We start from the raw sequence: 24,871 nt of genomic DNA on the forward strand, positions 1-24,871 counted from the left end.
GTTGGCACGTGAGGCGGCGTCAGTAGCGGACCGATGTGCGAATAGGCCGAAGGCAGCACAACGCGCCGAGATCCGGATGGCACCGAGTTAGTGTCCAGCAAGTTGCTGCACTGGTGTGGCTATCCTACAATGCTGCGCCGAAAGTCGGCGTGGGGCACCCCATTGGCCTGTGAGGTTGCATCAGTCAGTGGGGGCTGTGCGTCTCCCCCAAGATGGAGGCTCCTCGGCTGCAGTGGAGCGCCCCTTAGCGTTTCACTCGCCGTCCAACTGAGTTGCGTCCGCACTTGCGGCTACAGTAGGCCGAAGGCAGCACAACGCGCCGAGATCCGGATGGCACCGAGGTGGTGTCCAGCAAGTTGCCGCACTGGTGTGGCCATCCTACAATGCTGCGCCGAAAGACGGCGTGTCCAGCTGAGTTGCGGTCACTCTTGCGGTACAGTGACTCGAACGCGCAGAGATCCGGATGGCACCGAGGTGGTGTCCAGCAAATTGCCGCACTGGTGTAGCCATCCTACAATGCTGCGCCGAAAGACGGCGTGTCCAGCTGAGTTCCGGTCACTCTTGCGGTACAGTGACTCGAACGCGCCGAGATCCGGATGGCACCGAGGTGGTGTCCAGCAAGTTGCCGCACTGGTGTGGCCATCCTACAATGCTGCGCCGAAAGTCGGCGTGGGGTGCCCCATTGGCTTATGAGGTGATGTCAGTAGTGGACCGATGTGTGAATAGGTCGGAACCAGCACAAGGCGCCAAGATCCGAATGGCAAGTCCTGGATGTTGAGTGCCATAGTTGAGAGTTCTGAGCAGTGCTTGTAAGACTGTCTGAAGCTTATTTGCACCTGCTGCAGCTTCACTATTGCCCTGGTGTGGCCAAAGATCGCACATGACATAGGCGGCCGGCTCCCGAGGTCCGGCGGAACTTTTTTCCTTTTCCTTTTTGCTTCTTGTCCCACAATCCGTTTCACCTGAAGACACGACCAGGTCCCTGAATGTGTGCAGGGGGACGTTATTGATTGAATCAAAATGGCGGCTTCACACAAAGCTGACTCAAGCGTTGCTGTTGATGCTATACAGACAAAAATTGGTTTTCAGTTTGTACATTCTTCAGGATTTTTTTTCCATCCAAGGCTGATTGAGAGTTTGCAGAAAAATGGCTTCAGATTTTCCACATACTACTCTTCAACATTCTTCCTAAATGTAACAATGTGAGACTCACTAGGAGAACGGCTGTTTATCAAAATGCTGCCAACAATATTTTCTGAATGGAAGACACCATCTTGTAGTATAAAGGGCCGAAATGGGTTCTGGTCTGGCCGATGGTTGGTGGAGACATTTTGACTATATCTTGGACCTGCCCGGCCTCGCCCAAAATGGCGCCGGTATAAATGGGACTCGTAACTCCTTGTTGTGTACTGGTTGAACAACCTTGATATCACGAGATATGAATGCAGTTTTGATGCTCATGGCGGGCGGGGACGAGAATTGATTGAATATTTTGACATCCCTATTGATATTAAGTTCTGATGTGTTATTGATTACTGTAGTATTGAAAGTTCGAATTAACGTCACCCATGGTACTTGCCCGCAAATGTATATCTAGATAATTTTTTTGTAACTGGCCCTGTCGTAATTTAATTACAAAATGTACGTCCACCGATTCCGCAACTGTTAGACACCTTAGTTCTTGCAACCTAATGGCCCGCTCGTTACGTTCCTCTATAATGTAAATGTCTCCTCATCATATACGATTTCAGTTTGCTCCGTGGCCTGCCCACGTGGTTAAAGGGCCCGTATTTGTAGACTGACATTTTCACAATAAAGGTTTTTAAAACAAAACATGGTAGTAGTATTTACATTGGTAAAGTTTTTACTTTTAGTCACTGTTTTCGAATCAGTAAAAGGCAAGTGAAATAAAGCAGTCCAATTACATGACGGATAAAAGGTATAATATGTAGGAACGCAGTAAAGATAAATGGTCAAGGGCAGTTGTGTTTTCCACTCCTGCAACATAAAGTGATCGATAAGAATCTGATAATCAGGCGTATCGGCGACTAAGACAGCAGGCTGAGTCTCTTTTACTCAACGGCTCCGTCATGGAACGAAGAAACGCCCTTTTTCTCGAAAAAGGAATATATTTTACTTGCAGGACAGTTGTAAATTTTTCGGGAAAGTACATTAGCCTGGAATATTATAACATATATGTTTAAAAAAAAAGTTCGAAATCAATAAAAAGCGTATTTTTTAGGTCATATGACCAAGTAAAATGAACCAATAAAAAGTTTTATTAACAAGTCACATGACCTGTTATGCTTACGTTACGCGCTGCGCGCCGCGCCCCGGATCAATTCCGGGTGCGCTAACGCGGCGTGTCATATAACGCATTACGCGACAACGTAGGTCAAGAATATAGTCAAAATGTCTCCACCAACCAGAGTTCGGAACACAACCCCTTTCAGCAGTCCAAAAAGTTCTGTTAAATGACAACAGAGGGGACAGGCAACAAGAACCATCAGTCAAAGAGGGGAGGGCAAGTTCTTCTCTACCGGGTCATATTGGGGCGCTACCGGAACTGATCGAATTGGTAGTCTACAGTGTTTCTGGATGTTTCAGACTAAAGCTGGCGTCAGCATGAGAGCACTACCATCTCGTAGGTCCGTCGTGGCCATTCCACGAGCAAACATGGCAGCCGCTCCCCACCAGAAGCCTGCGGGAGTCGGGGGCCCCCAAGACTTTTGTAGAATCTTCACGGCTGAGGGGACGCTTTCGAGAATGGGACCCAAGCCCTATCAGGGAAGCGTCCGAGTTCCAAGGTGTCCCAGGGCCATTTTAGTGGACCACGCCCAAATCTGAAGAGCCGGCCGCCATTTTGAGAGTCCTGTGGCAGTCGCTTATCGTTGCATCGCAAGAGCGGGAGCAACTCAACTACATGGTGAGCGAGACGCTGTAGTCGCAAGAGCGGGCGGTAAACAGCTGAATGGCGGAAGAGGCACAGTGTAGCAAAAGCGGGCGGAATGGCAACTAAAACGGTAAAGGGGCGCCCCACTACAGCGTGTCTTCAGGTCAAACGGATTGTGGGACAAGGTCCAGAATAGAAGAGTCATCAAAAGGCAAAAAGTTCCGCCGGACCCCGGGAGCCGGCCGCCTATGTCGGGGGCGATCTCAGGCTAAACCGGTGCTATAAGACTTGGGGAGGGGGTCGGAGCCAAGCGTCTTCTCCGAGTCTGTGCCATCACACCGCCCCTCGGGGGCCTCCGTCAAGCGGTTTAGGGAGGTACCATATCACATTGTTTTCAAATGCAGTCAGGTCCACAAACGACCCTCACTTACTTTGAGAATAGTGAAGCTGCAGTAGGTGGAAATAAGCTTCAGACAGTCTTACAAGCGCTGCTCAGAACTCTGAACTATGGCACCCAACATCCAGAACTTATGCCATTTGAGAATGGCAGTGACATCGAAGCAACTCAGGGACCAAAACCATTAACGTACTTTCACGTATGAAAATCTTACTTGGGGAGGGGGCAGGAGCGAAGCGCCCCCTCCCAGTCCGCGCCACCACACCGTATGTTGAAAATCTGAAGCCATCGTTCTACAAACTCAACCAACCTTGGATGGAAAAATCTAGAAAAATGTACAAACTGAAAACCAGTTTTGGTCTGCATAGCATCAGTAGGAACGCTTGCTATCAGAGTGCATGAGTTTCATGCTCGATCGATTGAGCTAGCCGGATCGGGCAATAAAAAGTATAAAATAGTTATGTAAATAGTTATTTAATAAAATGTTTTACCCTGTTTCTTTGCTGGTGTGTTGTATATATTTTTAATATTTGCATAGGGTTTGTCGTTATTTTGGGCGGGGTGGGTGACGGAGCCGAGCTGTCTTGCAACCCTCATGGTGTGGAGCTCAGTTCATCTCACTATTTTCGTATTTCTCATGAAGGGTTGTTTCTAATATTTCTATTTTAGCGAGGTCAAAAAGAGATCCAATTAGTGGCCTACTGATTTTGCTCGATTAATTTTATTTTTTTACACAATTTTTCACTATCTGCAAAGACTAAACAGAGTATTGCGACTTTGTGCTTGTTTGTAAATAGAGAATGAACCAAAGAGAATCAATTGTAAAACAGTAAATGCTTGGATAACAATCAATCAAATGGAGAGACAAGCAGGCACGACGGATTACAACGGGGGTAAAGGCCTGCGTTAACTACTCTTCACTATCTGCAAAGAGAGAGTACTACTAAGAGAAAAGAGGGGGGGCAGCGTTCAAAGCACGGTGTATAAGGTGTGTATAACTGTATAATTGAGAAAATGGAGGTGTGATTGATTTTTTGCATAACTGACTAGGTGTGTGAGTAACTCCATGGATGAGTGACAGTCTGTGACTGTCTGTTTACACTGATTGTATCTAAGGTTATATTAGAGTCTGAAGAGGTTCATGGTATTATCACATGAATGATATCATCAGTGATGTGATCAGTCATGTCAAATGAGATGTTATCAGTGATTTTATCAGTGATGTCATTTGAGATGTCATCAGTGATGTCATTTGAGATGTCATCAGTGATGTCATTTGAGATGTCATCAGTGATGTCATCAGTGATGTCACTAACCATGTCATGAATGATGTAATATGTGACATCATCAGCAGTGGATTGCGGGTGCGCGATATATAGTTAGTGCAACTAACTATATATGAAATTTCAATGGTTTTGTGTGAGTAAAATAAGGTTTTGAAAAGGCTAATCCCTAACTATATATGGTCTATAACCAATGGTTTTTTGCAGTGAATATATAAATATATATATGTACATATATACATTTTCACTGGAAAAAAAACATAGGTTTCAGCCACGTTATATTTAGGAATTAGCATTTAAAAAACCTTAGAAATTCACTGAAAAAACCATAGGTTTCACTCATGTTATAGTTAGCTGGACATTTCACTCATACAAAACCATTGAAATTCCCCCGTTATAGTTAGTTCAGCTAACTATAACCCGCGCGCCCGCAATGCACTGCTGATGACGTCACATATTACATCACTCATGACATGTACAATGTATTAATTGTTATATTTTTTATTCTGATTTACTACATTGTTTTAAAGTATTTATTTTTAGATATTTTATTTTTTAAATTACATTACATATTTTAAATATAAATTGGAAAAAAATGTTTTTAAAAATATTGAAATTGTAATATCTTTTTTTTTATTTTATATCTTTTTTTATTTATATATCTTTTATATAGCAGGCAATGATATCCTATGGAAGGAAATTCAAGTTACTGTAAGTATGGTTAGAATTAATTTTCAGGATCAGCAGTGGGCTGAAAGATGCAGTAAAGAGGTCTCTCCTGATAACAGGTGAGTAAATCGGAATTCGTAGTTCGGCTGATTTTAGGGGAATTTTTTAAAGTTCCAAAACTCCACACTTAGAAGAATTTCCAAGTGAAACCAAACCAGTCAATGTTAGCCTATAGAAGGAAATTCAAGTTACTGTAAGTATGGTTAGAATTACTTTTCAGGATCAGTAGTGGGCTGAAAGATGCAGCACTGAGGTCTCTCCTGATAACAGGTGAGTACATCGGAATTCGTAGTTCGGCTGCTTTTAGAGGAATTTTTTTAAGTTCCAAAACTCACCACTTAGAAGAATTTCCAAGTGAGACCAATCAATGTTAGCCTATGGAAGGGAATTCAAGTTACTGTAACTACGATTAGAATTACTTTTCAGGATCAGTAGTCGGCTGAAACATGCAGCACTGAGGTCTCTCCTGATAACAGGTGAGTAAATGGGAATTCGTAGTTCGGCTGATTTTAGAGGAATATTTGTATGTTTCAAAAATAGACACTTGGAAACTTTTCTGGTGAAAATCACACAATAGATTCTTATGGAAGGAAATACAAGTAACTGGTAAGTTTGCTTAGATTTACTTTTCAGGGTCCGTACTGGGCTCAAAGATGCAGCACTGACGTCTCTCGTGATAACAGGTGAGTAAATCGGAATTCGTAGTTCGGCTGATTTTAGAGGAATATTTTGCTCAATAGTGAAGGAAGGGGGCGGGGCCTTAGGAGACATGTGTGCAAACACGCCCTGTGGCGCGTTGTAAGTTGGGAAATTAATTCCTCCTAAATCCTGAGGTCCCCTGTGAGCCAACTAGCCCACCAGGTCTCTCCAGTATGCGCCAGGGAGCTGCGATGCAGAGGGGTGTTCAGAGGGCACGGCCCCTTTTTACAACACTCTGCAATGCAGCTCTGTGGCATTTACTGGTGGTACCTGTTGGGCAATTTGGCCCCTAGGGGACCTCTGGATTGAAAAGGAATTAATTCCCCAACTTAAAACGCGCCACAGGGCATGTTTGCACACATATCACCTCAAGCCCCGCCCCCTACCTTCACCACTGTGCAAACGCGCCCCGTAGCGCATTCTAAGTTGAGGGATTAAGTCCCCTTGCATACTGGGGGTCCCAGGGGCCAACTAGCCTACCAGGAAGCTCCAGTATGCGCCAGGGGGCTGAGTTAGAGAGAGGTGTAAAAAGGGGCCTGTCCTCATTACATCTCTCTGCAAAGCAGCCTACTGCCGTGTTTCCAGAGGGGGAACTAAATCCCCTTGAATACTGGAGGGCCCCGGGGGCCAATTAGCCCACCAGGAACCTCTAGTATGCGCCAGGAGGCTGTGTTGCAGAGAGGTGTAAAAAGGGGCTTGGCCTCATTACACCTCTCTGCAAAGCAGCCCCCTGGCATGTTTCCAGAGGGGGAACTAAATCCCCTTGAATACTGGGAGTCCCTGGGCACCAACTAGCCCACCAGGAACCTCCAGTATATGCCAGGGGGCTGCGTTGCAGAGAGGTGTAAAAAGGGGCAGGGCCTCATTACACCTCTCTGCAACGCAGCCCCCTGGCGCGTTTCCAGAGGGGGAACTAAATCCCCTTGAATACTGGGGGTCCCTGGGGGCCAACTAGCCCACCAGGAACCTCCAGTATGCGCCAGGGGGCTGTGTTGCAGAGAGGTTTAAAAAGGGGTGTGGCCTCATTACACCTCTCTGCAACGCAGCCCCTGGCATGTTTCCAGAGTGGGAACTAGATCCCCTTGGACACTGGGGGTCCCTGGGGGCCAAATAGCCCTCCAGGAACCTCCAGTATGTGCCAGGGGGCTGCGTTGCAGAGAGGTGTAATGAGGCCATGCCCCTTTTCACACCTCTCTGCAACGCAGCCCCCTGGCGCATACTGGAGGTTCCTGGTGGGCTACTTGGCCCAGAGGGACCCCCAGTATTCAAGGGGAATTACTTCCCCCTCTGCAAATGACCCAGGGGGCACGTTTGCAGAGTGTTGCAAGGAGGGAGCGTAGCTTCCTCCCCAATTCCGTTTTTTGTATTTTTTTTGCTTTTAAGAAGGGGGTTGTGTAGCCCCCCTTTTTTTTTTTTGGGCCCTGGAGACCCCATCCCCCATGGCCAGACCACCCAACAAATGTTTTCCTTTTTTTTAACGGGAAGGGGAGCGCGTGGCCCCCCTCCCGTGGCTAATCCAGGCCACAGGGACCCAATCCCCCGGGGGATTGGGTCCCCTGGGCCACTTCTGGCCCCGGGGACCCAATCCCGGGGGCCTGGCCCTCCTCGTTGGGGGTGTGGGGGGGTCCCCAAGGCCCCCACGGTCCCTGCCTGCTCCCCGCATCCTGTGGGAGCCCTCAATGCTTTTCGGCATTGGGAGCAGCTAACATGCTGCTCCCCATGCAGAAAAGCAACTGTCTTTGGTCTACGAAAGAGAGAGCAGGACTCCTCAGCGTGTCGGCTGACATGGTGCAATATGTGGGCAAGTTATTTTAAGAATTTTAACTATTAAGTCCTTTGTTTAGTAATCGGGCTTAAATAGTGCACTCTCCTTCACCAGACATTCAGCGTTTCCCTACCTTTGTCGATACTTCGGTACGCGTTTTCGTCGTTAGATCCACTTGTAGGGCTGTTGCCTCATCTGGCGGCTTCTGCGGCTTCTCCTTTCTCGGAGGTTTCCAAAACACACCTGGAACAGAACCAGGAAGTTGCTCCTTGCCGACCGGCCCAAAAGATGAAGGAGGGGTCTGTGAATGGCGAGGAAGCAGGCTCGGCAAAATTTGCTGTGTACTCCGTTTTGTGACACTCTTTCACTCCAAACAACAGACGCAGACCCAGATTCGGTGCAATGCTATTTTATTTTGCAATAACGCCCTGCACCACCGCCATGACACGTTTCGGGCAACACAGTACCCTTGATCACATGACTCGCACGTGGAGTGCATCCAATATTTAAAGTGACAGTGCAAGTGCAAAAGTTACCACGTCATAGGCATAGGCATGAAAAAAATACTCAGTCATTTCGTAGATGAAAGCAGAGTCAAATCATGATCCCTTTACTATTGTACTACATACAATAGACGTTAATAAATAAGTATTATCAACATTTCTATAATATATATAAATAAGCATAAAATATGGTAAAAGCATCTAAAAAACCCTCATAGTGAGTTTTGAAGTTTCTCCAAATAACAACCATAGCTTATAGCATCAACCACATACAAAGGGGGAAATGTAAACATGAGACTCTGGGACCCCCCTTTTTTCTTAACCCCCACTTGACAAATCACCCCGAAACTTTCAGGATAGGAGCGGAGCGCCCCATCTTCTTGGAGAATTTCGCGAAGATTCGTCGTTATTTCAAATAGAATGTTGTGGATTTCCTATGAAAACTAGGTCCTAACTATAACTACCTACTGGCGACCGCCAGTAGGTATAATATATATATATATATATATATATATATATATATATATATATTCACTGAAAAAAAACACAGGTTTCAGGGACATTGTAGTTGGTCGGACATTTCACTCGTACCAAACCAGAGAAATCCGACCGTTATAGTTACTTGAGCTAATTATAACTCACGCCCCTCAATGCACTGCTGATGACATCACACATTACATCACTCACGAACTGGTCAGTGACATCACTGATGACATCACTGATGACATCTCAAATGACATCACTGATGACATGATTGATGACATGATTCCGAGACTGGGTGATTTTTAAAAGTTAAAGAAAGTTATATAGATACGCAAAGGTGTATTGAAGATCTGTGTGAGTGAGTGGGGGAGTGTAACTCCCTGCATGGATGTGTGACTGGATGATTCAGTGGGTGAATAGGTTCATGAGTGCATCTGAAAATGGCTGTATGGGTGAGTGAGTGTGCAGATGGCTGTGTTGGTGAGTGAATGAATGTCTCAGCGGTATATGTGTGAGTAACTATATATGTGAAAGGCAGGATATGTGAGTGTTGGAGTATATAACTGACTATATGGGAGAGTGAGTAATTGTGAGATTGGCTGTATGGATGAGTGTGTGATTATGTCAGTGACTGTATAAGAGAGTAAGTATGTGTATGAATAAGTGAGGTGGTGTGTGTACAACTGTATCAGTGAGTAGACTGCAGTGTGACTGAGTCTTTGGGTGACTGACTAGGTGAGTGAGTATATCTGTGGATGAGTGGCAGTATGTGAGTGTCTGTATGGGTATATGAGTGCATATATCAGAGGCTCAATTGATGAGTGACTGTGTGTATGAGGGACTGTATCGGTGAGTGAGTGGATGTGTGTAGACCTATGAATCAGTGAGTGGGTATGTACTAACTTGTGGTGGTGTGTCTATGGTTTCGAGAATGGTAGACTGTACTTTAGAGTGGTTGTATGAAAGGTTATACTAGTGTGTGAGAAGCTGCATCAGATATTAGGTAGATGATGTCATCAGTGATGCATTTGAGATGCCATAAGGTATGTCATGCTAACTTCTAACTATAAGGTAATAGTCACGTTTGCAGAGTGGTGCAGAGAGGGGTCTGGGCCTCCAATCAGAGCTCAGGAATTCCACTGTGTAGGACTTACAGGGGGTACCAGGAGGGCTTCTTGGCTCCCAAAGTTCCTCAGGAGTAAAGTGGACTGCAACTCCCAACCTGTGGTGTGCCAGGAGGCAATTTTGCGGAGTGGTGAAGAAAGGGGGTTGTGGCCCCCAAAGACCTCTTAGCAATCCCACTGTGTGGGACTTAGCAGGAGGACAACCTTGGAAGCCAACTGCCCCTCCTATTACCTCCAGTAAGTCCCACACAGCAGGATTAGTAAGTTCTTTTAACAGGCCACGCCCCCTTTGCCCACCACTCTGCAAACGCGCTCCCTGGCATGCTCTTGGATAGTGAGTGAAGTCCCCTTTGCTACTGGGGGTCCTAAAAGGCCAACTAGCCTACCTGTTACCTCCAGTAAGCCCCACATAGTGGGACTGCTGAAAGGTGGACACAGGCCATGCCCCCTTTCTCCACCACTCTGCAAACATGATTCCTGGTGCGTTCTTGGTTGGGGAAGGAAGTCCCCTTGCCTCCTGAGGGTCCCTGGGGGCTAACTAGCCCTCCCGCTATCTCTAGTATGCCACACACAGCTGTATTACTGAGAGTGGTCTGAGGCCTTTTACACCACTCTGCAAACTGGCCCCCTGGCGCACTGCTGCTCTGGGGATGAAGTCCACTTTAGTCCTGAGGTCCTCAGAACACAAGAGGACCTCATCACCCCACCCCACCAGCAGTGCACCAAGAAGCACATTTGCAGAGTGATGTAAAAAGGGGCTGGCCTTGGACCACCTCTCAGCAATTCCACTATGTAGGGCTCACTTGAGGTACCTGGTGGGCTAGATGGCAACTAAGGACCCTTAGGATTCAAGGGGACTTAATCCCCTAACCCAGAGCACGCCAGAAGGTGCGTTTGCAGAATGGTGCAGGAAGGGGGTGGGGTCTCCGGCGACAGGCTGGCTCTACTTTTTCTTTTCTTTTTGGAAAGGGGACAGTGTGGTCCCCCTTCCCCTAATTCTTTTTGGGCCCAGGGGCCCCCCTTCCCCCAGGGCCTGTGACTTTATTTATTTATTTTAAAAATGTAAAGAACCGGAAGGGAGCCGCACGGTCCCCCTCCTGTGGCCCATTTTGGCCCCAGGTCCCCCATCCACTGAAGCATGGTCACTTTTTAAGGAGAAACGTGCAGACCCCCCTCTGGAGGCACTTTTTGGCCTCGGGGACCCAATCCCCAGGGCTTTGCCTTTTTTTTATATTGAGGAGGGGAGCCACGTGGCACCCCTCCCGTGCCATTTTCGGCCCCGGGGACCCCATCCCCGGGTCATGGCCTTTGTGTTGGGGACCGCAGAGGTAGCTCCAATGCCCCCATGACCCTTGCTGGCTCCCCGCCTCCTGTGGGAGCCAGCATTGCTTTTGGACAAAGGGAGATGCTGACATGCAGCTCCCTTTGCCCAAAAGAAATTCTGCTTTGCTTCGTGGAAGCAAGAGCAGGTTTCCTACCCTCGCTTCCACGAAGCAAAGCAGTGCAAACTGCAATGTCCGGAGGGTGGGCACCACGGACATTGCAGGAGCTAGCCTAGGTGGGTGGCAGGCCCCAGGGCCAAAGAGGGCTCCAGGAGGGGGGCCGCATGGCCCCCCTCCCAACTGATTAAAAGCCCCAGAGAGGTGGTGGTCCCCAGGGCCGAGGGTCTGCTACTAACACCCGTATTTTATTTGCTTAAAGCCTTAGGGAGGTGGTTGCCCCCGGGGCAGTGCGGGGGAGGGCAGAAGCCTGCCCTCCCCCGCATTATTTTAATGTTATACAGCGCTGGGTAGGTGGCGTTCCGAGGGGCTTGGTGGGGCCCTCGATGCCGCCACCCATATTATATAAATGCCCCGGGGAGGTGGTGGTCCTGGGGCAGTGTGAGGGTCGGGAGCCCCCCACACAGTCCCCGGGGCTGCAGGGGAAATGCCAGCCTCTCACTTAAAACTAATTGTGCCTCAGAGAGGTGCCCGTCCCCGGGGCTTTGGGGTCCCCCACTGGCCCCCCCATTATAAATCTGCATTGACCGCAGGACCTGGCCTACCAAAAGGCTTCTAGAAAACGAAGCACCAGAGACAGCGCTTCATTTTTAAAAATAATATTTGGCGGGATTTGCGGACACTACGAAGATTCGTCAACTCGTCCCAAAGATATTGGCAAAAAAACGCTTTAAAGATCTATACAAAAGTACCTGTCGATATTTTGTCCCTCAACATTTTTGTCTACTATATTAGTGTCCTACGGTATTCGATATTCAGGATCCACAACTTTGTAAAGCTCTCTAAGACCTGTGGACAAGCTATGGAAATCTAAATACATTTACACAGGTGAAATTTTACCCCACAATATTCTTCATGTGTAATCGTACCTCAGCAGCAGAAGTTAGCATTCCAGGGTTGCGAGTGTTTAGGTTTTGGCAAATCTTTTCCCGACCCATTTTCCATCCAGGAAGTGGTTGAAGATTTACTCCTCTCAAGAGCAGGGGTAAATCCCATTCCATACTGGGATTGGAACTGGAATACGGCCAAAACTGTTGGAGAGGTGAGGGGAGAAGGGGTTTCTCCAAGGGAAAAAAGTATCTCCCGCTTGAAGAAAAAAAGGAATATAATGCTGCATAAAGGCAAAGGCATTTTCACGTTTAATTGCATATTTTTGTACAATAGCACAGACAGAACACCCTTCACTTCAACAGTAAAGGAGATTCAGTTAAAAAAAATCTTGGACTGCTAGCCCCATTGTTTATTTCTTTTTTCCTTTTATTGCTCATCTCAGCCTCCAGTTGTATTAGCGCCTCCATCATTTCTGCGCTTCCAGCTGACCCGGGTCTGTATGGCCCCCCCGATCGTGCCTGGTTCTAAGTTATTACTAGACCCCTTGGCCTCCTTCAGCCCGCTGTTGTTAGGGCATGTAGCCTGCATTACCTGAGGTGCTGTGATTCCTGTGTTACCTCCGTCCCCGGTGCCGCTGCAGCTACTGACGCGTATTGCTGCCAAGTCTCGGGGTTGCCTAGCGACCGCTAGCTCCGCGCCGGGAGCGTCTGCCATTGCGTCCTCGAGGACGTTTCTGTTTACGATCTGCTCCGTGTCCAGCTGGGAGCTTCTTCTGGATATAAACGCCTCTAGCAAGGTAGGCTGCCTTAGTGCCGCTTCTTTTCCTTTGCTTGAGCCTTGCCTTGCATCTGTTGTAGTATTTTCGGTGGGGTGATCCGGGTCCTGCCCAGGCCGGGGCCGATCGATCCTCTCTGCTGCCGCTGTGTCTGATTTTAAACGCGCCTCAGCTTTCTCCGCTTTCTCCGCTTTCTCCGTTTTCTTCCCCTTTTGAGCCGGGGGTATTATTTTCCGTATAGCGCCAGGTCCCCGCTGCTGTAGTCCCGGGGGTATATCATTGCTGCAATGGGGCCAGCAGTCCTAGCCTAGTAGGGAAAAGTGCACCACTAGCTGCCGATAATAAAACTTTGGGACTGGAGAAAAGAGAGGGAGCCTCATTGGAAGGAGAATGCTTTTACTCAGTGAATGAGGACACTGATACTACCCAGACAAGCGATGACACCTCAGAGGAGGGGGAGTTAGACGGAGAAACAAGCTCAGGATCAAGCATATCAATGCAAGAAAGCACGCAGAAAAAGAGAAGGGTAAAGGGTAGAAGGCATGGTGGAGGTTTGGAATCACCTACAGTAGGGGGGAAGAAGCTAGACTGGGACTATTCTGCAACGTCTCAGACCTACTTAGAGGAGGTTAACTCCCAGACCTCTGGTAATACCCCCATTCCACAACAGTATCTGGCCCCCTTTGATATGATTTGCACCACACTTAAGCAGATGCAAGGGGAGGCAAGCTCAGAAAGTTGAAGGGCTGGGCAAGCCACAAAAAAGATCCATAACACCCTCAGGAAGGTTAATAAACTTTATGAAGGTGTCGTCGAGAGAGTGACTGAGGTGGAGGAGCGGACTGGGAAGCTAGAGGATGATGTTGGGGCATGGCAGGACTTCAAACTGGAGCAGGAAAAACTAACAAACGATTTGCAATGGAAGTTGGAGGATTTTGAAAACCGCCAGAGGCGGAATAACATTCGCATTTTGGGCGTGGCGGAGGGAGCAGAGGGGGATGACATCATGCACTTTGTGGTTAATTTGCTAAGAGGAGCCTTCCCCGAATCACAGTGGGAGTGGGAAAGAGAGATTCAACGAGCCCACAGATTCCCCTTCACTATCAAAAAAGGCCGAGGGGGGGAGGGGCAGATAGGTCAACATGCCCTGCCTAGAGCCATCTTGATATATGTTGGGAATTACCTGCTCAGAGAGGAAATAATGGATAAGGCTAGACCCGACAGGAAAAGATCCTTTGAGGGAACCACCTTCTTTGCCAGGCCAGATTTCTGCCACGTAACGGTTGAGAGGAGATGGAGACTCAGGCAGCTCATTAAACCATTCCAGGCCCTAGGTTCCGAGGCATTTCTCTTGTTCCCTGCAAGGCTAAAGGTGGTTACAAGGGGGAGAACAAATATCTTCCTGTCCGAGATTAAGGCCCAAGAGTTCTTGGAGGAGATTAAATCACAGAAAGGGGGTTGAGAAATATAGAACTGTTAAACTCCAAGGATTTGGAATAAGATGAAGCGGGGTATATGCACTGGTAGAGGAAGACTCTAGACTTTGGTATACCGCTGTTTGGACTATTATTAAGGGGACAGCATACACAAAATAGCGAAATAGTTAAGATAAAGACACAGAGGAGGGGTATACGATACACAGGGTGATGGGTGGAGGGGGGAGAGAGGAGCGATCCCCACAAGCTATTGCGGCTACACATAGGTCTCATTGACCTATTTGCCAGTAAAGGGGGGGAGGGGGGTGGGAGACAGAGGGGGGGCAGGGCGGGATTAGGGGGTAAAAAGAGGGTTAAAAACATAAAAAAAAGGTGAGGTAGGGTGTAAGAAGCAGCACAGGAAAGCACAGTCCAGCGCGCAGGGAGTTCACATTTTACAGTATGCAGTAGACATAAGGTGGAGGATACGTGATAACTATCAGATACATTATCAAAGCAAAGCATTCGACCGAGTATGGTATGCAGAGTTGGACAAAACTTACGATGTATTTTAATGGCGTGCAGGATTGCTACTATTAATATCTGCGGTCTGAACGATTCTGGTAAAAGACTTAGGGTGGCGGCATTACTTAGGACACTTCAGTTGGATTTGGTTTGCCTCCAGGAAACACCCGTTGAAGCCTCTAAGGGTTATCTTCTGGAGCACCTAGGGTTCGCCGTGCTGGCAAATACTAAGCAAGGGACAAAGCATAGGGGGGTGGCTTTATTAGGGAGATCCACTGATGTAGAGGTGATAAGGAAAAAGGAGGACCAATGGGGAAGGTGGGTAATATTGGAAATAAAATTTAAGGGGGAAAAATGTACCATAGTTTCTGCGTATGGTTCGACAGAAGACGATCCTGAGCTATTCCAATTTCTAGACACTGAGTTGGCACTATGGCCCGAGCCAATTATATGCTGTGGGGACTTTAATGTTCATGATCCCAGTAGCTCATTTGTACAGACGGGAAGGGTATATGCAGGGAGAAAAAAGAGAACCCATAGGGCACTGACAGACATGGTGTCAAATAACTCCTTAGTGGATCCATGGGTTAAGTTGAACCCAGGAATTGATGGTAGTACATTCTATTCGGCCCCCCATAAGATACTTGTCAGGCTGGATTACTTTCTGATATCAGCCCCCTTGTTGTCAGAGGCACAAATAGAAAAACAGCCTCAAATCGTTTCGTATCATAGCCCTCTGATTTTAACTATTAGAATGGGCCAGGCACGGTGAAAAGATATGCAGTGGACATTCGATAGAGCCCTTTTGAAGGATGAAGGATACAGGGTCTATATGACAGAGTGGATTAGGGCTTATTGGGAAATTAATAAAGGTACGGCTCCCTCGGGAGTGGTGTGGGATGCCTTTAAGGCCGGGGCAAGGGGTGAGACAATGAGCTATGTGTTTTCAGCCCAGAAAAGGACACGACTTAAAATCAAGGAAGTTTATCAAAAGTTGATAAGGGTTGAGGAGGAACTGACGCAGGTATGAAAGACAAGGTACCAATAGAAGAACATCTGCTTAAAATAGTGGCTCTTAGAGCGGAGGCGGCAGAAAGTATCTCAAAAAAAGCAGCAGAGAATTATCTAACCAAGAGGGAAGTTGCTTATGAGCTAAGCGAGAAGGTGGGCCACTTATTAGCAGTACGTACTAGACAGAGATTAGCAGCATCAGACATTGTGGAGTTCATGGATGGGAACGGAATTATGGTCACAGAAACAACTGAGGTAAGGGAAGTGTTCAGGCAGTTCTATGAAGAGCTAAATACCAGGGGCAGGGTAGGAACCACAAGTGAGGTTGAAAGCTATCTTAGAGATATTACCCCTCTGGGTATATCTGTGGAAGAAACGGATAGGTTGGATTCCCCCTTTAGTCTGGAGGAATTTCTCACGACATTAAGCATGTTACCATCAGGTAAAGCAGCCGGCCCAGACCAGCTCCCGGTGGAGTTTTACAAAGTGTTTTATCAAGTTATGGGAGTTGATATGTTTAATGTCATGTTGGAGGCGCAGAAGGGGGACATGATACCTGAGTCATGGGGGGAAGCGGATATCATTGTCATCTTAAAAAAAGGTAAAAATGTGACACTCCCAGGGTCATATAGGCCTATTACACTGATGAACGCAGATACTAAGGTGTACTCCAAGATATTAGCAAGAAGGCTGGCAGAGGTAATAGAGGGATTAGTAAGCCACACTCAGCATGGGTTTATTCCAGGCAAAGGCACTACGCAACACATCAGGCAGGTGATTACAACCTTTGATGCGGCGGGTGTCCTGGGGGACCCTATCGCGGCCTATCGCGGCACTTTTTTTGGATGCCGAAAAGGCGTTCGATAGAGTCTCCTGGGAATACCTGTGGCAAACATTAAAGTGGAATGGAATGGGGAATAGTTTTATAACCGCGATGCAGACTCTGTATAAGAATCCGTCAGGAAGGATCAGAGTTAATAGAGGACAATCAGCAGCAGGACTAGACAGGGCTGCCTATCTTCTCCATTACTATTCGCTCTTTACCTGGACCCATTGATAAGGAAAATGTAGGGAAATGAAAGGATTCCACCAATAAGGCTGAATGGATGTGAGGCAAAGACGCTGGCCTATGCCGACGACGTGGCCATTTTGACAACCAATCCCAGCATGGCCATAGGGGAAATTGAGTCCGAAGCACAAAGATTTGGGCAAATATTGGGGTACAGTCTAAATAGTTCCAAAACTCAAATAGTATGTAACCACCATATTGTTTTCAATGATCAAAGAGTTGTGGACTCAGCGGTATATTTGGGGGTTGCAATCACAGCAGATTTAGACTCACTGGTACAGAATAACCTCGCGCCCCTGATGCTAAAGGTCAAGACGGATCTGGATCGAATGAACAATTTGCATTTGTCATTAGTGGGCTGCACCAACGTTATAAAAATGTTAATATTGCCAAAAAATTTGTATTTTTATAGGACAATACCGTTATTTTTTGAGGTGAAATGGTTTAAAGATTTAGAAAACATTTTGAACAGATTTATTTGGGCTCATGGCAAGACCCGTAGGGCATATCGTTTTATATTGCTGCCTAGAGAGAGAGGAGGTTGGGGGGCGCCTGATTTCAGATTATATTACTGGGCAACTGCACTGCAATATATGCGGGGGCTGATAGGTGGGGGCGGTTTGGATGTTAGAACAACAAATGATTCGTCTAGGATATACTCTATAGTGTTGGGACCGGAGGTTGAGAACTCTTTTCTTAAATGTATTGATTTCGCATATTACAAAAAAACCAGATTCAAGACAGTCCAAGCCGCAATTAAGATTTGGAATGCCGTGATGAAGAAAATTGGCCTGGGCCGATACAATTGGTACACCAGGTTGTTTAAAAATGTCTCCTTCCCAACGCAGATTTTTGGGGATATCACAATGGCGGGCTGGACGGAGAAGGGGATAGTACAGAATGGGGATGTGAGGAGTACGGAGGGGGTGTTTCAATTTACAGATTTATTGAGTAGATTTGGATTAGACAGGAGGGATTTTTTTAAATGTTTGCAGTTAAGAAGTTTTTTGGGGAATAAGCAGGGTGGGAGTGTGGGGTTTGGCAAGGTAGAAATATTGGAGAAAATAAGGATAGGGGGGGACTGTTCTATTCAGAGTTTTTACGCAAACCTGATAGCAGAAAAACCAGATGATATGGACAAGTATAGTGATAAGTGGGCAGACAAGCTGAAAGGTGAGGTTAGTTGGTTTAAAGAGGCACTGGATTTAGGTCGCACCCTGCTCTGCTCAGCGCCGCTGAAATCACAGCAGTACAAAACCCTCTATTCGCTATACTTCACCCCAGCAAAGATAGCAAAATGGGGGGGTAGCGTAGGTATCACATGCCCAAGATGTAGTTCCCCTGATGCAGATCTAATACATGTATTTGCTGTATGTCCGCAACTACAAACAGTGTTAAAAGAGATAGAGAAGTTTCTTGATGCCTCCCTGAATATCCAGATTACCTTAAAACCACCAGAAATGTTGTTAGGGATAGCCACAGATACCAATATTAAACAGAGGGAGTTTATTTTTGTCGCAATGGCAGTCTATAGGCTCTGCATAGCCAGGGCCTGGCTTGATAAAAGCCCCCCAGTAATGCAAGTCTGGCTGTCTAACCTTTTTAAACTTACAATCTGGGAAAAAATATATATGCCTGGAAAGGTAGAAAAGGGAGGAGATTGGGGTTAAGGATATGGGACCCTATCATAGGATGGAGAGAGGGTCTGGGATTGTGTGATTAAGCTAGGTAAGCCTTGGATGAATTTGCGGCATCTGCTGCAGAAACTCGAGATGATATCAGTTTACTGTAATTAGAAGGATGCTTTGATGAATTTTGTTTATGATGGAAATGTTTTGATATGTAATATGCCATAAGAAATTAATTGTATTATTGGAGAATGTGCGCTGCAATGTGCTAACTGTGCAATGGTGAAAATAAAAAATATATTTAAAAATAAATAAATAAATAAATAAATACATCTTAAGAAATAACGTTTTCCAGCACATCTCTTGAAAGCCTTTGAGAATTTCTAAACGGTAGAAATCGGCACCAATATAGGATAATAAACTTGCTGGTGCGGATTTCAATTATTTTGCATGAATCCGCCCCAGGTCTGATGTAAAATCTTCTCTGCCTTCATAACGGGTAACTTTGATATCATGCAAAATGGGACTCTGGCTGTGGCCTCAGTGGCAACACTGATCAATGGAGATGTAAGGCATGAAGTAAAGATTATAAATATAACATGTAAACATTTTATGTAGGTTTAGTATTAGCATGAATCCTGAAGGCAACAAAAACAAGGCCATTTTGAGAAAAATCTGAGCAGGAAGAAAAGTAAAAAAAAAAACATGTTATGAAAGAAATCGCACCGGATGCTTTATCGAAATATATTTCTGCCAATAGCGTGTCAGAGCGCCTGTAGTCACTTCACTGCCGGCATTATCCGGCCTATTCATCAAGTACAAATATACTTTGCCTAATGGACCAGCGGTAACTCCAACAATGCCTGGTCCTGCTGAATACTCTGCATACTAACTAGACCCATACACCAACAGAGAACATTTCAAAAAACCTTTCAAAGCTGTTATTTCAGTTTTTTCACCAATTAGCTGTCAGTCCATGCACTCAATATCCCCCCGCAGCTGGTGATATGAAAGTCCTCCCTCGAAAGCCGCCCACTGCGGTCCCCTCTCATGTCAGAGGTACCTTAGTTGTCTCTGTTGCCCTTTAACATGAAATGTTTGGGCCTCATTTATGAAAACTGTCGCATAGCTGGGCGAAAGCAGCTAACAGTTTTCACTGTGCCCTCCTTGTGACATGATTGATGCGCAGTATTTAATGTACGATGCTCTAAGTCGCAAGGAGTTACAGATACGTCAGTATTTCTGGCGTGTCTGTAGGCGCAGTAATGACGCATTGCTGGAGTGTGTCACAAAAGTGACGCAACTCTAGCAATGTGTGCTTTCACACGGGGCAAGCCCCATGTGAAAGGGCCTGCGTCACCCTTAAGCCTGCCATGATGGCAGGCGTAAGATTTTGACGCAAAGGCATATTAGAAGTGTCACACTGAAATCTTATAGATTTCAGAGTGACACTTCTACAAGGCACTGATGCGGGGGAACGCCCACCCTGCATACATTATACCTGATGCAGGTATAATGTAGCGCAGGTGTTTAAGAAGTGACGCATCTGCCTAGTTGCGTCACTTTGTAAATATAGCACAACATGGCGCATTATTTACGCAACTGCAGCGTCACAAAAAGTGATGTGACGCAGGGCTTCATAAATAAGCCCCTCAGTGTGTTCCAACTGTTAATGAATATTTTTTTTTTATTGTATGAAAAATTCAACTTTTCGCAATAAAAGCTTCACATCAAGAAAATTTCAGTGCACACATTACAACTGTGTACTGTGAACAATTACTCTCAGAAAGTCGACGCATTAAAAACCCATGAAATCCGAAGTTGATCAATGTCATGCCTTAATGTGAAGTTAGTGCAAATATGCAAGAGTGCAACGTGAAGTATGAACATTAATACTGTTATCCCTCGTCTACAGCCCCCGCCCAAGTACACCCCCATAGACAGCCTTGTATGGCAAACACTTGATTGTGATCAGTAACATTAAAAGAAGGCATGCCTTAAAAAACCATAGCCTCTAGCAAAGTTGTCTATCGTACCTTAATCTGAAATTGGTCAAATCTGCGGTAAAGTGCAGAATATGCTGTAAGCATTAATACTGGGGACCCCCCATATCCCAGAAGTTAATGTAAAAAAACATTTGGGAAATTGCAAGTACGGATACACGCAAGATACATAATGGAGTGAAAACAAAATAGTTAACCACTGCCATATGCGAGTAGTTGCGTTTAAACCAAAGTGCTAGTGATTTGTGAACCTTGTTGTTCCAGGCAGCGATACCTTCGGAGATGGGGTGCCCCAAAGGCCCCTAATCATTTCTCACGATATTTTTTTTGTAAGGGGTATATTCAGGGAGTCAGGTAACCTTTCTCAGTTAATGAACATACGCCAATATGGTGGTTCATTTCAGGGTCGATAATTACAGGGTGTGCTCTCTTAGTCGACTTCCTGCTATTTCAAACTATTTGGCAATTCTAGCTAGCTCCATTGGGACCTCCTGCGTACAGACATACGTCGCTTCTCAGGCCATGCTGCAGAAATATTGGCCATAGTAAAGTGTACCTTTGGGACAGCAATGCTTGGCAACAACAACATAATAGGTGGTTCACTGATTCCAAAGCATAGGTGCAAAGTCTGCACTGCTGTTGTCCTGGTATTTTTGATCTCCAATGTGTTCTAAATTCCCGTATTGGCAGTGCCAGGAGTTTCGTAAGTAAGATATTTGTTAGGGCTTGCCTTCCCATTGGAGCCTTCAAGTATGGCTGATCGACAACCCTGTAAGTACCTCCTGGCGGGGACTGCTCTTTATTATGCTGGTTATAATTGCACGGACCTTGTTTGCGAGCCGCGCGCTATATTACACCGGGGTGTACTTGAGCTCCGTTTTAACTTCATCACCACGTATTTGCTTACATGTCTTTCACACGTTTTTGGTCTTACTGTTTACTGGAAGTCTGGACCTTTGGCGGTTTCTTACTGCGTCACAACACTATGTTTCATGTAGTAACCTTCACACGTGGAATGTTTTTCTTTCTGTTTTACCTGGCACACGCTCTTTGGAAAGTCGGGTTCTCTCACTCTATTATACCTTATGGTTTATTTCTTGCTCGTTTTTAACACGTTTGGATAATTCAGCATTCTTATACATTTAGTATTGCTTACTTCACGCTTGAATTAGACCTGATGATGGTATTTCCTTTGTTTGTAGAGCTATCCCCTGAGGAAGGGCTACGTTTCAGCCCGAAATGCATTGGGATCATTGAATATCGAAGTATAATTTTGTGGATGATATACATTACCAATGTCTGGAACATGATGACCTATACATGGAGCATAATGTATACGCATTAAAAAAACGAAGAATCAGTGAATCTTATTTATTTATTTATTTAATTTCTTGTATAGCGCAAGAATCGACCCCATACGGGGTATCTCCGCGCTTTTGCTCGCAATGAGGTATGGCAGGTGTTACCAGAGGGTGGAGTCGTCGACTGATGATTAGTTATTTATTCTTCCAGGAACAAGCAAGTTTTTAGTTTTTTCCTGAAGGAGGAATGGTTGGAGGTTTGTCTGATGCAGGGGGGTAGGTTGTTCCATAGGTTGGGTCCTATCAGAGATAAGGCTCTGCCACCTTGTCTGGTTTTTTTTACCAGTGGAGTTTTTATTAGTAATTGATTGCTAGATCGTAATGCTCTGTCAGGTTTGTAGAGGGGTAGCTTTTGGGTCAGATAAGTGGGGGCTTTCCCGAACAGGCATTTGTGAACAATGCAGCAGATTTTGAATTTGATGCGTTGTCGTATTGGCAACCAATGGAGTTCTCGGAGCAGAGGTTTGGAGGTGGTTCTGGGGGGGCGTTCAAAACCAGTCTTGCCGCTGTGTTTTGGACTACCTGGAGGCGGTTTATGGCATCCTCGTTGGCTTGTATCAGGAGCCCGTTGCAGTAATCAATTTTACTTATCACCATGGTCTGCACAAGGGTCTTTCTGTGGTTATCAGATAAGTATGGAAAGACTCGTCTTAGCAGACCAATTGTGTGGAAGCATGCCCCCGCAACTGCACTGTCATGTTCCTTCAAGGTTAGATTTTGATCTAACTTCACCCCCAGATTCTTTACTGTGAGTTTTGGGGTGGGTACTGGACCCAGATCTAGAGGCCACCAGTCGGGGGACCATAGTATGGACGCTTTTCCAAATAGCATTAGTTCCGTCTTTCCAACGTTGCATTGGAGACGGTTGACAGCCATCCAGTTGGAGATGGCCCTCATGCCTTCCGCGAAATTGTCCCTGACATTGGAGTTTAGGGAGTGGAAAGGATAGAGGAGTTGGGTGTCGTCAGCGTAGGACACCGGGGTGAATCCGTATTTTCTCACAATCTCAGCAAGGGGGGCCACGTACACATTAAACAATGTGGGGCTTAGGCATGAGCCCTGTGGCACCCCCTTCGTGAGCGTTCTTGAGGGGGAGCGATACGGTCCCAGGCTGACGGATTGTGAGCGCCCGGACAGAAAGCTCTCAAGCCAGGAGAGGGCTTGTCCTCCTATGCCTACTCCCTTTAGACGGCTCACGAGGATCTTGTGGGACACAGTATCAAATGCGGCCGACAGGTCTAACAGCACCAGAATCATAGAGCCTCCTCTATCCTGTGACATCTTGATGTTGTCGGTCACGGAGAGGAGTGCAGATTCGGTGCTGTAGTTGGGCCTGAACCCAGATTGTGAGTGGTCCAGGCCCCCTGTCACCTCAATGAAACTGGACAGCTGGGTGTTAACATGCTTCTCGGCCAGTTTACTCAGGAGCGGCAGTAGGGAGATAGGACGGAGGTTGGAGAGCTCTGTCCAGGGGGAGATGGAATTTTTCCGAATAGGATTCACCACTGCCTCTTTCCATTGTTGAGGGAGTTTACCTTCTTTGTAGGAAAGGTTCAGAATTTTTTGGATGATGGGGCAGAGAACAGTGCTTAGCGTATTCATCACTCTAGGGGGGATGAGGTCGAGGGGGGACCCTGTTTTTATTGTATTTAATAAGGATTTTGTGTCATCCTCGGAAATTTCTGGGATCTCAGTGAAGGTCTCTGAATTAGTTTGTGGGCAGGTAGCGGTGGCCGTCTCTGTGTTGTTGGGATGTTTAGCCAGTATTTTGTTATAGATGGTGTCAATTTTATCTTCAAAGAATTGTGAGATCTTATTACACAGGTCCTGAGAGAAAGTATCAGGGCTTTCGCATGCTGTAGGATTAGTAAAATTTCTCAGGATTTTGTATAATTCTCTGGTGGAATTATCTGCTTCATCTATTTGAGATTGAAGGCTGGTTTTCCTTGCCTTTTTTATGTCTTGTGGATTGAACTTATATATGAAGTGTGTCTCAAATCTTTAGACCTCTGTGTCATTTTCTAGCAGTGCACTGGGGAGTCTACCTCTCATCGGGGGTAGCCTTGTATTAGTCTTTGAATATACGCTGACCGGTGCAGACAGCTTTCACCCCTGGTTGCACGCCACACATCGTTACCTGTTGTAACTACAGATTACCCTCAGCTGTGCAAATACCTCTTTCCTTATCTTTGTGATCGACAACATCCTCATGTTTGCAATGACCCAATTGTGGCCATCAGGAAAACAAGGGTCACCCTACTCACAAGGAACCGGGGTATATATTATATATCAAATAACAATGGTACTTGTGGAAAACATGGAATAATACCTAATAACAGTTAGACACAATGGGTAAAGATGCGCAAACTCAGAAGAAGAATCACAGAGCCCAGAGAATAAAATGCAATACTGTTTATGTCAAAAATTTAGGTAGAATCAGGAAAGAAGCGTGCGGTGGCCCAAGTGAAATTAGGACCCACATATCAAACTGACAAGTTGTGACATACATAGAGGTTTCAAAATATACAAAAACGACCATTTGGCAAGTTTACAATAGTTAATCACAAGTTAATCACAGCCTTCTGTAACATTGGTGAAAGCTGGGTTTAATGGTTCGTTTTAAATGCGTGATGACTGGGTTTTGACCCCCACAAACAATAGGGGGTCTCATCAGGACCTGACAATGAGAGACACCTGAATCTATGACAATATCCTGTCAGAGTGGCGAGGTGCACACCAATGTAGGAAGTGACTCAAAAGGAGTGTTAGGAGGGGGTCATTACTTAGATGGGGCCAGCTGGGCACCTTGTAAGTGGGAGGGGGTCTGACAGTCTTCCCGGCGTGTATTGGTGCACACGTCCGTAATTTGTGAGGAAAT

General features: G+C 46.1%; 1 protein-coding gene across 1 annotated transcript in view; it reads right to left on the reverse strand.

Annotated features, from left to right (window-relative positions):
* LOC147692151 (prolactin-releasing peptide receptor-like) overlaps positions 1-24,871 on the reverse strand; it is a 316,805-nt gene that overhangs the window by 230,301 nt on the left and 61,633 nt on the right. The gene's annotated exons all lie outside the window — the stretch shown is intronic.

This window comes from Lissotriton vulgaris, chromosome 9, assembly GCF_964263255.1.
Source record: "Lissotriton vulgaris chromosome 9, aLisVul1.2, whole genome shotgun sequence".
In the NCBI taxonomy this organism is placed as follows: domain Eukaryota; kingdom Metazoa; phylum Chordata; class Amphibia; order Caudata; family Salamandridae; genus Lissotriton; species Lissotriton vulgaris.